The sequence below is a fragment of the Myiozetetes cayanensis genome, unplaced genomic scaffold (genome assembly GCF_022539395.1).
Source record: "Myiozetetes cayanensis isolate MyiCay16 unplaced genomic scaffold, myiCay2020 scf24, whole genome shotgun sequence".
NCBI lineage: Eukaryota > Metazoa > Chordata > Aves > Passeriformes > Tyrannidae > Myiozetetes > Myiozetetes cayanensis.
In genome coordinates, this window is record NW_026087456.1 from 7739515 (window position 1) to 7752657 (window position 13143).

The 13143-nt window shown below is 39.0% G+C and overlaps 1 long non-coding RNA gene across 1 annotated transcript; it reads left to right on the forward strand.

Moving 5' to 3' along the window:
* The first annotated feature begins 1446 nt into the window (after nucleotides 1-1446).
* On the forward strand, nucleotides 1447-3901 carry LOC126642641 (uncharacterized). Its single transcript, XR_007629495.1, has 3 exons — nucleotides 1447-1481; nucleotides 3587-3631; nucleotides 3882-3901. It is a non-coding gene; the product is annotated as an uncharacterized LOC126642641 (long non-coding RNA).
* Nucleotides 3902-13143: the final 9242 nt, after the last annotated feature.

Sequence of the window (13143 nt, forward strand, 5' to 3'; positions counted from 1 at the left end):
TTGCATTTCCAGTAACATGCAGGAGGTAGGGAATGGAGCCATTTTTAGGTCAGTCGAATCCTAAAAATGCTGTCAGACACAGCAGAGAGAGAGAGAGAGCAGATTTATGGAACCAGGCTCAGGTAGTTTGTGCCATGTCAGAAATGCCATCAGTAATCAAGGGGTGGAGAGCACTCCCTAAAACACCTCCCTCAAACACACAGACTCTGAGAAGTGACTCTGTTGTTTGCTATTTCTGTGTTTCAGTGCTTCATCTCAAACTGTGATTCTGCCTTTACATGGAATAAAAATGGTATGTGCTTGCATGTATATTGCTTCCAGTGACTTTGTTTGAAATATTTTTAATTGTCAGAAATGAAAGTGAGGAGAAGATGTCAGCAAACCCTTGGAAGCTTTGTCTGCAGTCTGAAAGCCAAAGCTCTGCCTTTTCTGGTTTATGCCTCATCAGTCATGAAGATTTTGCAGTGAGAGCTGAGTTGATGCCAACGCTGGTAAGCCAAAATTGAACCCAGCTCACTTTTCTAGGACTCGATTAACTTTGCAGCACTAGCAGGACTAAAAATGAATAACCATTTATTTTAGTTACTAGGGGAATCAACCGTGTCTTCGAATTTACCCCGGTAGGAGCACAGTTAAATAAAAAAGGCATTGAATGCAGAGTAGAATTGTGCTTTAATGGTGAAGGAACGCTGCTCTGGGGTTGCTGGCTCTTAGTTCTGTTTCTGTATGTACATGCATCCATCACAGAGACAAGATGGGCCACAGGGCTCCTTCACTTCATGTGATACAGTATTTGGCAGTGCACTGATTGTGCCTAACTCAGAAATGTGTGCACAGTGATACCTACCGGCACTATTTACAAAGTTCCCATTGCCAAAATGTATCTTTGCAGCCTTACTTGCATTGCTTTCTTTAAAACATTTGTTTTGCAGCCATGGGAAATGCTACACTAAAAAATCGGGGTTTAAATCAAAAATATCTTGCACTAATTCATCCAAAGTGTGTGGTCTGCTGTTCATACTACAAACAAATATTTGAGGATGTCTAAGTTAGGTCTGTAAAATTTAGTCAAAGTCTTAAAGACCGGTCAAAGAAGTATGAACTGTATCAATTTATACAGTTATGTTAATCTACTGAAAGAACGAAAAGAAAATAAGAAGACATTTACATTGGTTTTCCACATTCTTAGTTTATTTGCAGTATTAAGTACTGTTTGCTGTAGTAATCAAATAAATACTCTGATTTAATCTCCTCAGCTAAACAGAATTTTGCTCCCGTTCAGCAAACCGCTGAGTGTTGTCCAGGTTCAGCACAGGGAAGCAAGGCTTGGATCTGACTCATCCTTATTTGCCATGCACGTGTAACTCATGCACAGAGCTTTCAAAGGCAGTAACAGCACCATCAGCTGACAGTGCCCTTCATGTTACAGATGGGGAACCTGAGCAGGAGGTGCTACAAGGCAGAAGGATGCCAGAATTCAGGTAAGATCCACGAGAGAAAGGTAATTGAAAAATACTGTGGTGAGATCTGTCCAAATACTCAGCAGTGTTTAATCCCGGACCTCTAGAAAGCTCTTTGCCACTACAGAGACTATGCAATAAAAGTTTCACAGGTTCTGAAAGCCTGTTTTAGGGCCTGCCCAGATGTATTTCATGTCTTAAATTGCTAGCTCTGTCCAGGTACATTAGGGTCCCTTTTGGAGTTGTGCTGCTGGACAAGTGTTACTACACTTACTGAACTTTTCTGCATCTACCTAAAGTGAGAAACACAGTCCAGTGTGTCCTTGTGTGTGTTATTGCACAGAGAAAGTGCCAGGAGTTCAAGCATTCAGCTATTGGTAACAGTATGAAAATCCAGCTCAGTAACCTACAGTGCCAAACCAGATATTAAATCAAAGCACATCTGAAGAGTACAAGTTGCTCATAATAAAAGATGTATTTCTATGTTTTCTGGCATCACATTTGAATTATCTATTATACCACATATAACAGCAGGGCTCAAAATATTTTTATGTCTGAGTAAGTTACATTTCTTCCATAATAAACATTAAAGATATGCTGCTGTATTTAATTTCTGGAGAAAATGAAAGGCAAGGAAGTAGAGAAGTGGTTTCAATAGGTTATTTTAAACTTCTCATGCTATGCAGAATTGGACAGTAAATAAATGAAGTTTTATGGAAAATCAGTTAATATTCACTGATTCAAATTTGGCTTTGCCAAGGACATTTCATAACTCAAAAATATTCTGCAATACCTTTATTTAATTACTACATGACAAAAATATGGAGGCTTGTAACCTATATAATGTTTAAGTGGGAAAAAGTAAGAGTGGTCTTGAGTTACACTCAGGTCAGTTCATCCTGCCCAGCCTAAAGTTCAGTACCAAGTAAAAAGGTTCAGATGCTCTTTCCTGTCTACTCCACCAAGATCCTCTTCACAGCAGGAAGCCTGACCATGTAGATTGGGTATCAGACTGGCCTTTTCTCAGATAACAGAAGGCAGGTTTTGAGATCAGCTGCCACTCTCAGTGGCTGAGAACTAAATTCTCTGGGAGGAAAAAAAAAAAAAAGCCATTTCTTTCAAGTTGAGCTTCAAGGGAAAGAAACTAAAAAGAATTGGATCAAAGGGCAATAAATGCTGAAGAGGCTTCTCTGAAAATCACGGTGCTGTGCCAGTTTTTGGATGCCTGTGGACAGTTAAATAAAGCAAGAAACAAAATCCCTCCAAAATGTCTTCTTCTGCCTCATGCATTCCTTGAGTCCCTTTCCAAATGAATTCTTCACTGACCCGCTCAGGCTCTGATAGCTCAAACAAGGTGACTCTGCATGAGAGCAGAACACAGAACTGGCTGCCAGTTTGGTGTTCTTGGGGCTATTTGCAAGTGAAAAGAGGAGGATAAGAAACTTGCATAGTCTGCTCGTGATTTTCTCCATTCAGAAATATTGTATTATTGGATAATACAACAGAGAAACTGAAAAAAATTGTCCAGGGTACATATTACCCTCTTTTTTCCCCTACTGGATTGGATAGGGAAAACCTAGCAGGGCTGGAAGAAGGCACAGAGAAATGAAGGTAGACAGGAGTCCCCTTGCAGGCTTTTGTCTCACAAACTTCCTAAAATTGTCCTTGCTTCTGGAAGGGACAGATGGGTTGTAAAGGCTGGAGACTGAGTGCCCACAGACACCCAGCAGCTATTTATACACACAGCTTCTGCTTTGCTGAGCAACCTCCAAGGGACACTGTCCAAACAACAGCTCTTCTTAAGTGAATTATCTTCTCTGGTTTTCCTACATGGAAATGTGGCCAAGGGAAAGGTAACCTTTCCAGCTGGTCAGGCCCCAAACTCTTCCAAAACTCCAAGAATCTTTGTGTGGAGCCGGTGCTTTAATCCTTCCTGTTGTAAAGGCAGCATGTAAATACATCCTTCCTTAAAATCTGTACATCACTTTGAAATAGAGGTGATAAACCACAGGTATTTCTTCACTATGTCGCAACTTGCAGGGTGCTGCCCCTCCTGTTGTGATTTTTCTGTGATAGGAAAAGCTCCCCCTTTTAAAACTCTTTTGTTTCTGCCTCTTTTTTGCAAGCTTCTGGAGCTGGCCAAGGCAATGTGTCCCCGGGTTTTCAGACAGGTCAGATTTGTTACCACTTATTTTGCTGAATGATGGTCTCTTTATGATTTCTTGCAACATTTCAAAGTGTGGGGAAAAAAAATAGTCCTGGCATATTTTAAAAACAGGTGTTAAAGGTTCAGTTTATAGATGACCAAATTTATAAATTGTGTAAAGCTTGAATTTGACAAAGAATTTGTTATGAAAAGATTTTAATGAAAACCTACCTTCACCAATACTGTACCAATTTCTTCTTTATTTTGAGGTTTAGGATATCACTGGGTGATGTAGCATCATGTTGGAGTCTTCCCAAAGGCAGTGATGAATTAGAAAGTGAGGTTTGATGTAAGTCATTAAGAGGCAAAGCACTGTGTGTGTAATTAGGTTGGGCACTATTTCCAGGGCCTAGCACAGGGTAACTCATTCGTGAACATTCTGCAGTGCTCTGTCCAACAATGACCCCACAAAGCACAGAACAGGAGTTACAAAACTAGTTAAAGCCTCCTGAGGACATGGGTATTAACCTGACAAACTAACGTTTTTCTCCCAGTCGTAAATATAAACCCAGTTCTAATTACTTCTGTTGTTGTTGTTGTTGTTTTTAGTAAGATAGTGACATGGATGGCATTTACTGTTAAAGATTTCATTAAAATATATGACCATTCTTGCATATATATAAAATTTGAATTAGTACAAGCCATAGAGATGAGTCAGCATTGTAGATTTATGTATGGTTTAATGCAGTGAGAAGGATCTTCTGAGAAGACAGAAAAAAATTATTTATATTCCCATAATTTAAGAAGTGAAGCCCCTCTGAGCAGCACCTGAGTACCTTGAAGGATATACAGGAGGACTTGTCATAAATTACCTGCGTGTAAAAGAAAGGTTATTCAGAGTAATTATGTAGGACAGTCTAATATAGTAGAGCAGGAATTTACTTGAGTCCATTAAAATCATTTGTGTCCTGTCAGAGAAAAATCAATGAGATGAATACACCAGGGGATTGCACTGGGCTCAGGAAAGGTGGAGCAAGTGGAAGATCCCCTTGGATGTGTGGGTAAGTCCCCCCAGATCACTGTTTGCTTGGGGCACTCATACTAAGTGGCTATTGAAATTTTGGTCCTGGGTATTTAAATCTCAGCTGCAAACCAGTGTATGTATGAAACACTTACTCTGGATTTCATCCTAAATGGACTAGTAGCAAAAATCACACCAGAAATCTGTGGAAAAACAGGGGTTATACTTACTAGGAGATCTGCAGGTTTTGTTAATGGAACAAGCAGAATGTGTCACTTCCTTTCTCACCAGCTTTCTCACCATCTCAACCCGTTCATGTCTATCTGCAAACTCTTTGGGAATAATCTTCTCTGTAACTGCACCTCTGAAAATCCAAGCAAATAATAAACTGTTAATGCATCTTCAGAGCATGTAGTAAGAAAACAAAAAAAAAGGAAAACAGAGTCCAAAACTGTCTGTTCTGTGTTGCATGCCCTGGGTTGTGCCATTAAGGAGTTGTGGGAAGATTTGATGCTGATTGTCTGTTGGCACAGGGTTGCAAGAAAGAGAGAGAACCAAGCTTTTCTTTCTTAGCAATTCTTCCTGGAGTGGCTCCAAAGAGAAGCTGCATATAGATATGCAGGAATTTTGATAACCTGCTACTGTAGGAGTCACCAACATATGGCATCAATCACATCCTTCTTTTGCCCTGCCTGCTGATGCTTCCACACTCCAGACATTCACATTCAATCTCTGCTCATATCAGCTCCAACATTTCTATCACAGCTCAAGATTTGTGAGTAGCCAAGTGCTTCTGTTTGCTCCGCTGCCCACAGTTGTGTAAGAGCCCATACATACCCAGGGTGGAGGTTTTTGTAATTCCTGGCTCAAGGTGCCAAAATCTTGGAGGTGTCTGTAAGCTAATAATTGAGAAAGTTTTAGCAGTTACGTCAACTGTGAAACCTCATTTTGATGCTGACCTTTCTGAAAAATACTAGTCTAAAAATACCATTATTGATTTAAATCTCTAAGCAAAATAAGTAATCTCAGGCCAAAACTTGGAACCTGTCATTTAGAAAACGTCGTGTTGTGACAACTGGGAAATTTCTTTTGCTTTTAAATGAAAAAAACAAAACCAAAACCCACTGAAATCAATCCCATACAGGGAAATCTTGAGTGTTTCAGTTTTGATCTTACTGAGGAAAGGTTCTTGTCACAACTGTGTGGGGTTTCCTTGATGTTGCACTAAGTTGTGTCCTGCACAGGGTACTGTGTGTGGGAAGAGCTGCTGGTGTCTATTTTTAACATATACAGGACTGTGTGTGGCAAATGTGGCAGGAGGAATCTCTTTCTCTGTGGTGTGTGAACTTAACACAGGTAAATGAGGAAATGAAGAACCCTGCAGTCTCATTACAGGGATCAATCCACCTGTAATTTTTCTGTGGGTTTTTTCTTCTGTAATTTTTTATGTTTTATGCGTTGTAATATTTTATGGGTGCAAAAAACTTAGTAGAATAACAGACAAGCTAAACAAAATAATGCTGTTCTCTGGCCTGCCATTGAGAAAGCCCATTAAGACTACAATTGATTTCATAGTATGTATTTTCTCATCTTAATTCCATTTTCCAAGAGTCCCTAATGGAAAAGAAACACCTGAGTGAGGAAATAAGCTTGAGATAATGATATGACAAGAAGAAAGAGCATCCACACATCCCAGTGGAAAATTCCTTCGGTTCTACTTCTGAAGCTATAGAGAAAAACTCTGTAAAAAATAATTGTCTTTCTCACTCTAAGACTATATATCACAGCAGAAATGAGTGCCTCTTTTTTCCCTAACCCACGAAGTTCTTTCACTTGCTTATCTACAGAAACTTTTTACATTTTTATGTCCTCCTAGAGAACCAAAACATTTCACACCACGCAGAGGGGCGGGGCTTTTCATGGGGAGTTTCAGGCAAGTGTCTCTTGTTAAGAGTATTATAGATTTTGGGGCTTAACAGAAGACCATGGGGGTTGAAAGATGTCGTGGCAGGTTGTATTTGAAATCCTCAAAGGGGTTTTGTCTTGGGGAATTTCTCATTTGTGTCCTTTGCCGGTGTTGGAAAACAAACTCCATTTTCACTGTGACATCTGTGTTAATGTTCAAATTAACTTCTGCCACTTTGGCACATTCTACTTCCTAATTTTGCAAGGTAATATTTTCAGTTAAGTTCTTCTAGGGTTTTCTAGACAATTTCCAGTTCTTCAGCTTCTTCTCAGGAAATAATAGGTTGTCTTCGCAGTACACTGGCTTGTACTTTTTAATGTTTAATGAAGCCTGCAAAGCACTTCTACAATTTTTCTAATCTGCTATTATTCCTGTAAGCCTCTATATAACCCTGTTATAGACACAGTTACTGGGCAGTGATTTAGCTGAGCTTTTATCAAAATTTTAAATGAGTGATGAAATCAACAAACATTTTTCATTCAGCTTTCTTCAGCTTGGTTAGTGGTAGCTGCCCTGCTAATAAGTAGGTGGTGACATAGCAGACAGAGAATATCACCACACCTTAAGGCTGCATTTTAAATTCCTTGCAAGTCTGCCTCCCATTTTAGCAGCACAGTTTTTATCTTCATTACAAAGAAAAAAAATATTAAGTGTTTTTTTAAAGTCTCATTTACATATTCCTGAGGAAAGCAGAATCAAAGAAGAAGCGTTTAGGAATTACTGAAGCATCTGATTAATTGCAGGCCTTTTTCTCACTTAGCTGCACATTAATCTTGAATTGCTGCCTCAGTCTTTCCAGTGACTGAAGGCTCCCCATTATTCAGGGGACATTTCCAGCTGTCTGTGTTGGTAGCAGCAAATGACACTCATAGGTCTTTGCTAAGAAGCTGCCTAAATCTGAAAGCAAACAGCACAACAGCACCATGACAGAGCCAGAACATCCTCTGGGGCTGTCTAATCCATCACTTGCCTGTGAGAGGAGTGCAATATTTTCCCAAATTCGTCTCCAGCAAAAGGAATTTGTGTGTAAAATCCCAGTGGGAGAAATTTTGTTGTAACGAACACCACGGGTAGGACTCGACTGTGCAGTTACTGCTGATTTACCCTGTTGTAAATAAAAGGGGAATATGATTTGATGCCTTGATATAAGAGAACATAACACTGTCTGTAGCACATTCAGCCCCCTCCTTTCTGTCACAGAAAAGGCTCACCTGGTTCTGGGACAGGTACCTTGTGGTGATGCCGGTGTGTGGACACAGGGACCAAGAATGAGTGCCAGGGGTGTGCAGGGAAGAGGGCGATTGTGTGAACACGTGTGATTTTAATGACCAGGTTTTAGCAGGGGTTACTTTTTGACTGCTCTCGGGATGGTGCCCAGCAGCAGCACATATTTCTATTGTGTTTGTGAACTCCTGACTCATAAATGCAGACAGTGTATACTGAGACAAAGGGAAAAGATCAAGTCTTCAAATGAAGGGATGTCTCTTCGTACTAGTTAAAGCCTGACCTACGTTTACCCAGCTAAATTTAAATTAAAAGCAGTGTATTTGTGATCGTTTTGCTTCATACATACCTGTTAGCTATTGGAAAATGTAGTGTTAAATATAATTCCTGACCCTTATCATTAGCAGCGTGAATTCCTTATTTAGACCTGCTTCCAGTGGAATCAACTGACATTCAGTTTCTCTTCTCACTGAGGCTGGGATTGAAAGAATCCATGTTGATGTGGGAAACAAAGGTAGCCAAATTTTTGAATGTGATTGAACATGTGTAATAAAGCATAATAACATCATTCATCTTAATAGGCAAGATAAAAAAAAATAGTTTTCATACAGCCTACAAGTAATACAAATGAATTAAAGTAATTTAATTGCAAAATATTTTAAAAGTCACAATGATAGTTTGAAAAGAACTGCTATGCCAAATTTTAATAAGATAATGACAACTTCATTAGCTTTAAAAATGTGTATAATTTACAGAAACGCTGTATTAGCATTGAGGTGACATTTTCTGTTTTATCCAGATTAAAATTGTGTAAATAGGCCATTTGAAATGCCCCTATTGTATATTAAAATTATCTGTCAGGGAATTAATTCTTCAGCTTCATGAGAGTTATCCTTATTCACACCAGAAGTCCCATTGACTAATGGCATTTTTCAAGCATAATCAGATGACAGTGGGACAAGTATCATAATTACTCATGTGAAAAATACCAGCTCCATCGTTCTTTGTTAAAATATTTGCTGACAATGGTTCTTTTCCTGCAATTTGCTGTTCAGGTGTTCAGTGCTGCACAGCAGGCAGAGGGAAATTCTTTGGTGTTCTCTGGGGATGAGCAGTTTGTTCCCTGGCACAGGGCAGACAGCACAGAGGTGTGGTGGGGCCCTGGGCAGTGGAAAGGTTGTATTTTACTTAAATAGATGAGGGATCTCACCCTCCACTTTGATTCAAGTGTTACTCTTATAAAACAGTCTAAAACACTTTAATACTTCGGTTGTGGTTTTGCAGAGGGGAGGGAAATGCAGCAAACATATGCTGAATGCAAATCAATTCAGTGACGAGGACAAAACATCATTAAGAATCTAAAGTTTTAATATTAGTGTTTTCTGTTTGCTTTCAGGTAATGACATCTTTTCTGAACAATGGCCTCAACTCAGGACAACAGTGGAAACTCAAGAATAGATGTCTGTCTCCATGGCTGGCCTAAAATTCATCTTTGTGGTGTAAGTGCTGTCGTGCTGTTAGTCCTGGAAACATGCAGGTCATCAATACCTGAGGTAAGTAAGCAGTTGGCCAATTTAGTAATTCATTCATTCTTGCTTTTATAAGCAAAGTCTTTCATGGGACTCCAAAATCAATCCATGGACATCAAAGAATCTCCCCACCACAGACTGGAAAATAGTGATTCAACTGACGCATTGCACCGGTTAATTTCAAAGTAACTCGTATTCCTAAATCACATGGCTACATTTTGATAAACTTATTGATGACCTAAATATGGATGCAGAGCCTGAGCTTTTATTACGTATTTCTAATGTTCCCTAGTTTTTCTAACCATGCTTTCTTGCAGCTGTGGCTCTTTGAACTGCTCTCCATCATGTGCAATATCCTGCTTGTGTCAGTGTTTCTGTGGCTCATTAAAAGACACATATTTGAAATTAGAACTCTCTTGAGCATTTAAAAATCATCATCTGGTAGTATATTGAAAAGGATTCCTTGGGATTTACAAGAAGCACTTGTTAAAATATGCCAGCTACTCATCCTGTAATTTATAAACAGATAATCCTCATCAACAAGAGAGATGGAAATGCTTCCTAAAGCAATTTTGGTGCCTTTGTGATAGATCAGATTTGTGCAATATGGTGCATCATTCAAGAGAATATTGGAAGAGTAAAGCCATAGATCCTCTTAAATTACTCTTTCTTCTTCATAATTCTGGCTTGAAGACTACTATCTGTCTCATATCCTACTGTATTGATATCCAGAATATATTAAAATGCATTTTAAAGTTTTTTTTTTCCTAAAGAGCAGCTTGCTGCTCTAATCCTATTTGCTCAGCTGATCATGAAAAAAAGTTTTGGTTTTAGTGTTTGAGTGTTTTCCAGAAAGACTTATTTTTTAGTACTCCCCAGACTTTCCTTTTGCTTGCACAAGGTTTAAATAAAAAGTAAATTATTAGCAGCTATTACTACCTCTTACTGCTATATCCAGAACCTCATATCAAGAGATTAAAAAGGTAATTTAAGTGTTCTAGATTAATTGTGTCTTTGTGTATTTGGGTTGAGTTATTCCACTGAAGGGCCATAACAATGTTAATTCATTGGTACTTTATTGATAGACAGTCTGGGTGTGCAGTGTTTGAAAGGAGGCAGCACTTTTCCAGCAGCTGAAGTCAGAAGACTTTCAGAGATTCCTAAGGAGATGATGCATCCTTTTCAAACACAGTTATGATGATTGTCTCTTGAAGCAGGACAGGAGAGGGAGATTGCAATAGGATGAGGAGGCCAAAACTTTTTATTAGTATGTGATTTTTTTACAAGCAGGATGGAATATCTCTGAGGAGAGTTGAAATCACTTTTGTCACCTAAATTAATTTGCCCCTGTGTCCTGTAAATCATTTCATGCCACAAATAATTGATCAGAGAGAACAATTCGGGCTGTGATTTAAAGGGAATTAACTCTTAATTAAGTTGGCTTACTCTGGATTTTCATCTGTAGGGAGAACAGGCTGCTAAGCATTCCCAATACCATCACTTAGTTTAAGATGAGGAAAACCCTTCATAAGAGATTAGGGAACTCTTCACATTAAGAATTGAAGTACCCAAATTCGGGACTCCTGGTAGTGTATAAGGGTCTGGTGTCACCTACTGAGTGAGCTTCAGATTCTCCTGAGAAGTGAGGCAACAGGGGAAGCTCAGAATCCTGTGTTTGCAAGGGAATCAGGCAGTTAATCCCGAAATCTTCACATGATGATCTTCCCTCTGCTGCATTTCTTTGATCGCATTTCTTCTACCAGGAGTGTCCGGTCAGAATAAAACAATCCCTTCTTTGTCACCCAACTGTAGTATCTTATGGGTACTTAGGTATAAGAACACTGACCTCCTTCCTGAGTAAATAAATAAATCATTATTTATTTCCAGGGACTGAATCATTAACAATAGACATTCTGTATACACAGATTAGGTGCTGAAAAAAAATATTTAGGTAGTTAACATACACTTAAAAAACTTTTTGAATTGTTGGTTAAAATATTTTGTCTGAGTTACTTACATTGTAACAGACTATGATTAGGAAGCTATTTTAAGGTTTTTCAGAAGCCTAAATGTTGGCATGGCTTCCAAGTGGGTTCTTTAAAAATGTCTTGATGTGTAACTTCCACTGTCTGAAACTCTGCCTCTTAATTTCTCATTGATACAAAAACTGAGTTTTGATGGCAAATTGTTAAAATCAAATAAATTTATAAGTTGAGATGTTTGTAAGCCAGAAGCAATATTTCAGGTATTCAAATGTGGGGTCTTTTTTCCCTGAAAAGCAGTCTTGTAATTAGCTGAATTTCTGCTGTATGTTTTTAGCCCTTACAGCTACAGAGAAAAGGCAGGAGAAGTGATTCAGGAGACTGAGGGGAACAGAAAGCACCAGGAAGACTCAAAATGCACGTGCCCCTTATGGATTTTAAGAGGATCTTACTTGTTTTTAGGGTCTAGCTTGAAATCTGTCAGTCTTTGCTGAAGATACAAAACCAGGTCTGAATATTCTTAAAGATTAGTTGGTCATAAGGCAGAAAAAAAAGAGGAGAAAATTAAGATTAAAAAATGGGGAGAAAGTAGAGAAGCCCCTGCCCTTGAAAATAAGAGAGTGAGCTGTGCTATCTTTTCGTGCTGTTCTTTTGGCAAGGATGTTGTCCTCTTGACTGACAAAGTTCCTGTGTTTCCCTTGGAGTGTATCTGTTCATTAGTGTCTCCAGACAGAGGTAGTTTAGCTTTTAATTAAAATACAATTTTCAGGTGTTTTAGTGTGTTAATGAGACAGCAAAAATGAATTCATTGAAAGAGGAACAGATATCTAGGCCTTACAGCAGTGAAAGTTAGAGCCTCATTAGTAGCTAATTATGCAGAACATAGTATATAAATAGAGCTGTTATGGCATTAAAAACAGCCTCAGTGCATTACCTAATGACATAAAATGTTTACAGTCTGTTCCGAGTATGGTATAATGTCTTCCTGAAGTAATTAATGGCATATTTAACAGTGACACCGCTGGAATCACAATTGCTTTGCAGGTACAAGTCGAGGGCAAGGGAAAGCATGAAAGTCTTTGAGGAGCAGATTATTTGCCCACTAATAAACATGAGAGCAGGAGAAGGTGCAGGAGGAACAGCTGATTTATGCAGGAGGTGGGACAAGGACAGAGTATGCTGGCCTTTATCTTCAGGTTTTGCAAAAGTGAGCAGTGAGATGCCAGAGGTCCGAAGTGACGCTTCCAAAAGGGGCTGGTTCCCTGAGAGGCCCATCTTCTGATAACAAAAAGTGGGAAGTATTTTGGAAATCAGGCCTTTTCAGTATGAAAATGGCAGATAACCCACACGAGGTGAAAAAGGAGGTTTCTGTTCCGCTATGAGGGCCCACGTAATCAGACAGACACACTCGAAATAATGCTGTAACAGCAAGTTAAACGATGTTTTTAATAAACTGAAGCATGCACATCATTTTTTGCTCTGCTTAACAAGGACTGCATATGTAGCTTATCAGTTCTCCTAATACTGCACTAGGGGAAACATCCTGGCCTGGCACATCAGAGGTGAGCTGAGGAGATGTTTATGCAAATAGAGAGGCCTGTAAAATGATCTGTGCATTAGTCATGATGATTCCAATTACTGTTGTATTGACGAGCAACCACAGAGCCACAGAATCAATTAATTGTTTAAAAAATACAGAAAGCTCTTTCCTGGCTCAACTTGTTCAGCAGTCAACAAATGCAGAGGTTTTTTTCTGGGAAGTTATTTTGGTATGATGACCAAGTCAGAGACTGATGAATGTTTAGCTGGGGGTAG